General features: G+C 45.0%; 1 protein-coding gene across 1 annotated transcript in view; it reads right to left on the bottom strand.

Moving 5' to 3' along the window:
* Nucleotides 1–1,008, bottom strand: part of ATXN1 (ataxin 1) — a 221,720-nt gene extending 220,712 nt beyond the window's left edge. The window contains exons 1-2 of the mRNA XM_014940746.1: nucleotides 860–1,008; nucleotides 35–242 (exon numbers count right to left, since the gene is read on the bottom strand). The gene's annotated coding sequence lies outside the window, so the exon portion shown is untranslated. The remainder of the gene's footprint in view (nucleotides 1–34; nucleotides 243–859) is intronic.
* Between the last annotated feature and the right edge of the window lie 3,969 nt (nucleotides 1,009–4,977).

The following is a 4,977-nucleotide window of genomic DNA, read 5'->3' as shown; positions in this document are numbered from 1 at the left end:
GGAAGGGGGGGGGGGGGGTCGCCTCGCCACTTACCTCCTCCTCCTCCTCCTCGTAACACTTCAAAGGCCAGGGCTCTCCAGCGGGATGGATCCCTGCGCACGGCTGCTGTTCCACAGAAGTCCCCGTGTCTCGCGTGTGTGAGTGTGTGTGTGAGTGTGCGTGTGTGTCCCTCTCTCCGCTCCTCTGGCAAAGCTGTGTCGCGGGGATCTCAAAGCACTTGGCACGGCGGAAAGAAAATGAGCTGGGGAGGGGAAAAAATAAAATAAAAAAAAAATTAAAAAAAAATAACAAACCCCAAGCCCAAGCTGATATTGTTTAAGGGGGGGGAGGAAGAGACGGGTAGCGAAGCGTGCTGTCCTTCAGAAATGGCAGGGAATGCTGGTTGAAGGGATGCATGAAAATCAGTTGCTCAGTCAAGGCTGGTCTGTCTCTCTAAGGGAGGAAATAAAACTGTGCTGGAAGCCAGGGAATGCTCTGAAGCAGCCTCTGCGAGAGTCAGAAGAGGGTGATTTTATTTAAGATGCCATATTGCATTTTGCTGTGGAGAACTGTGAAGTGATATAGAGCAAGAGCCTGCATCCCACTCCCTTTTTCTGAATTAGTTTTATTTATCCGGATCCTTGGCATATGCTTGAGTTGCTGTGTAGAAAGTACCTTCCACTTCATTCAGACCAAAGAGGCTCTGACTCATACCGTCACTGAACTACAAGACAGGCAGGGCTGAACCACGCATGTTTGGGTACTAACTCCCTCTGGATTCCTCAGCACGCCTTTCATCAAAGATCCCCTCGCATCCCTCCCAGCTGTAGGCAGACCACGGCGAGCCTCTCCAAAACTCCCCCCCCCCCAACAACTCACACTTCCCCGGCGCTCCCGGCGTCAGCTCCTTACTCTCCTGCTTCTCTCAACACGGGTCTCTGCAGTGCCATAAACTGCAGTGATGGGCAAACAGCAAGCACGGATGCGAAACCGGCAAAAATATCCTCCTTCTGGACTGACTCAGTCTCGTCTTCAAGTCTTGGAAGGAAAGGCAAAACATCAAATTACCATGCCAGGTGCAACTTGGAGAAATAAAACAAATTATGGAAGCGATGAATGGGAGGAATACAGCCAAAGGACAGCAGGCTGCTATGCTCGCAGGCAGCCTGACAGTGGTCCATGAGGAGCCCTTGGCTCTCTGCTTTGGCATCAGGAAAGGAGGTGCAGCGCAGAGAGAGCCTCTCCCCACCCCAAGGACGTTGCAAAAAATGTTGCATAAATACCAAAGGCCATTATGTACCAGCTCCATGGAGCTGGACCCCGTGGGGTCACAGGCCTCACTCAGATGTGCGCTCCCTGCAACGTGGCCACCCAGACCAGGCTGTTGATTGCAGGTTGTACCAACTCGCCACAACAATAAGCTCCAAGGTACCGGGTTTCTCATGCAGGTATATCTCCTATATGTGCACTAGATATTAGGATTAGATTTTACCATTAAATCTAGCATTAGAGCCCAGTTGTAAAGCACTCGAGTACTCAGCCTGTCATTATGCAGATCAGCAAAGTAGTCCCTTCTATAAATGACTGCATTAGTTCATCGTAATTGCTACAGAACGCAACACTAAGATTGTAAGCTGCAGTGCTCTTGATTTAGAGTTGGTACCGTAATACAGACTAGCTTTATGCAACATAAGGATGTTTTACAGCACCCCCTGCATCTTTAGTTCAGGTTCACTATGAAATCCAACATCGTTTTCTGTTCTAGGAGCTGTGTGGGGACAGAAGCAGCAACAGGCCAAGATGTCTGGACAAACGTGCCGCTCGGCACTACGAGACAGTGGATCTACAGCAGCAAACCAGACAGCAAAATTATCTTCACCCAGCTAATGCAAGGTTCATTGATTTAATAAAAGGAACCAGGGGAGAGAGACAGAGGCTGGAGATTACTGAAAATCAAGTGAAAGCCTCGGAGAAGCTGCAACCCCATCACTAGGGTTCAGTTCTGAGTATGCGGCGTTCTCCTGTCTGCCACCTTTTTTATTCCAGTTGTACAGAGTGTGTTACCTCAGGAGAAAGGAATCTTTCCTTCTCAAACGTTCACCTTGCCAAGAGGTGTGGCACGCGCAGAGAAAGAGAAGCCACATTCATGCTGAAGCAAGCTTTGGGCAACTTTCCCTTCTGCAGCAGGCTCATGTAAGAGGCTTGTGTATTCCTCTACTCTGTGGCTACGGTGTTTGCCACAGGACCCGCAATTTTTTTGCCACGCTCCAGGCTCTAGGCCTTTACATCTTTGTCCGTGTTTCTGCTTCAGAGTTGCAGAGAGACCCCTAAAACGTCCATTGTAAGTCAAAGCAATATTGTTTTTCCTGAGCCAGCCGGCAGCTTTGTGAAGTGCCACACTGTCACCAGCCAGGACAGGTTCAGAAGCCATTCCTCACCTCCGTTCTGACTCGACATACGTTGGTTGCGTTAACAGACGAGAGATGAGGGGACCAGGCCTGACACACAGGATATATACCACCGTGTCACAAGACGTCCTTGTGGCTCCACATTTCCCCTGCTGAAGGCCTACACTGGGGCTCAGTATCTTCCCTCCACAAAGAATACCACAGAATATGGAGGTGCTGGTGAAGGCAGGGAGGGTGGGAAACAGCACCTGAACATGACCTTTGGTGAATGGTCAGGACAAAGGCCCCTCGGTATCTACTAAGACAGTGCAGCCTATTGAAGGGAAGAGCAGAACTAAACCAGAAGATAAGGTAATCTGCTGTGGAAAGTAGACATGATTTTACCTGCCACCAGGATAGTTCAGACAAGGGGAATAAAGAGAAGAAGTAACTCAGCACTGAAGTGGTCAGGTTCTATGCCAGGGCCCAAGTACCTGCAGTGCACTCTCACAGCAGGTAAGAGCCACCCTAAACCCCATCACCTCCTCCTTTCTGAGGAGCACATAGAGCATGGGGTGCATACACAAAGGGAGCAGCAAACTTCCAAAACAAAACTCTTCCATTGACAGCCTTCTCGGGGAGAGAAAGAGAGCACAGATACGTGAGAGGTGCTAGTCAGCTGGTTGAGTGCAGTACGGACAGGGGGTCTGACACCACGGTGCCGAGTGGGACACAAGAACCCACATCAACCCAAGCATTTTTATGTACTGATGATGATATGCCGAAACTGATGTGACTTCCAGCCGAATACAGTCTTGACCAAAAGATATTAATCAATTTGACATGCAAGATGCACGCTGTCTAGAAGAAACTGTCTTTCAATCCACTAGTTGCACTGTCATCTACACTGCATGTTTTATACAAAAAAGGGGAGAATGAGGCATAAGAAGTTGGATTTTTCTTTTTTTTTTTTAAACATTCACATTCAGGGAAATCCAGTGATTGATGATGTATTGAGTGTGAAAAGTAATTTTAGAATTATTGATCATTACAGCCTGTCTTCAATTTGTCATGAAATGACATTGTTGGTCTCATTACAGCCTCTAGTGGACAGTAGTAATCCACTTCACAGACCTGTCACACTTTGCTCAAATGACAAGTGTTAACAAGGTAGAGGTTACTCGGAGAGAGCATGAACATACACTCATTCTTATCCCTTGGCCAAAAAGATTTTTGCATCCAATCAAAGGTTTGTTGTCGTTTCTCATAAGGTGCCTTGCTTTACGCTTCAGGTATCAACACTGACTTGTAAATAAACAGAGAACTTCTGCTATTCATTTCAGTTTCAGACAGCTTTCATAAAAACTAAACTCAACTCAAATATTTTTGTAACAGAAAATACTGGTTGCCATGTTTTTGGCGTAAGTAAGATGTTTTTATTCCAACTCTGAATCCACCGACTGTCCAATCCACCTCCTCTCTATTTATAGCCCTCTTGCATTCAGATAATTTTTGCTAATGCAGTTATTTTCATTATTATTTCAGGCATATGCAGCCTGATTTAAGGTATTCTAACAGTTTTAACAAATGAGAAACTGTAATTTGGATTATAGCTGGCTAATTAAGGTTCGCTTTGCTCAGGGAACTTAGAAATGTACAGAATTTGAACAATAATGTATTTGGAATGTGTTCTTTGACTTGAAGTGCCACTTGTATGAACATAAAAAGATATGACTGATGTCTTTATTTCTGTGTATTCACTTAAAAAGTAGTGCATCTCCTGTCAGAACAGGGATGTTGATGATGTCCTCCAGAACTCTGTGATTGTTTTCAGATGGAAGGAAATTAGACTGGTAGGCACAGAGAACCAATGCTGCCTCTTTAAAGCCACAAGTATCTCATGCAAATTAATATGTAGTGAAATGAGAGCAAAGCATTCATGAAGACTAAGAAAGTATGTAGTACTACACTGTGACTCAAAGAGAAAAATCTCATGGTCTAAAATGCTGAGGTCCTTTGCAAGTGAATTCAAAGGAAAAGCTCCCGTTAATTTCTTTATTTTACCACATTGTGGCTAGGTATGGGTTGTAGGGTTGCTGAACAAATCATTATTTGTCATGCCTTATCCTATAGGTAATGGAATATTTAGGTAAAAAAAAATTACCTTATCATTGTCTTGATTTTTTTAAAGAAGCAATCAGGTTCCTCTTTAAATAACAAGAGCTTCAATAGCTTTAAAATAACAGTAAGTCCTTAGATGCAGATGTGAAATAAGATGCTTTTTGTTGTTGTTGCTTTTTTTAATCAGGGAAAGCAATTCATCAAGGGATTAGGAAAACTGATGAATCCTCTGAAGTCTTAAAATCAAGACTGATTTACTCTTTCGAATAAGTTGTCAGTCAGTTACAGGTCATTGATCTGGAAGGAAGACCAGTGACCACACCAGGATGGACCACAGCCACAGTTAGGCCCATAAGCTGTTCCAGCCATGACCAGTGGAAAATAAAAGTGCTAAGCCCTTCTCTTGGAGTGCTTAACTGCTCTAGGCACTCCTTGAATAATAACTACTATGACCTGTTAGGTGCTTTGCGGCCTGTGGTCTTAAGCTGT

The sequence above is a fragment of the Calidris pugnax genome, unplaced genomic scaffold, assembly GCF_001431845.1.
Source record: "Calidris pugnax isolate Ruff unplaced genomic scaffold, ASM143184v1 scaffold8, whole genome shotgun sequence".
Classification (NCBI taxonomy): domain Eukaryota; kingdom Metazoa; phylum Chordata; class Aves; order Charadriiformes; family Scolopacidae; genus Calidris; species Calidris pugnax.
The sequence above is the reverse complement of the archived record's forward strand: the minus strand, read 5'-3'. Positions and strand labels throughout refer to the sequence as shown.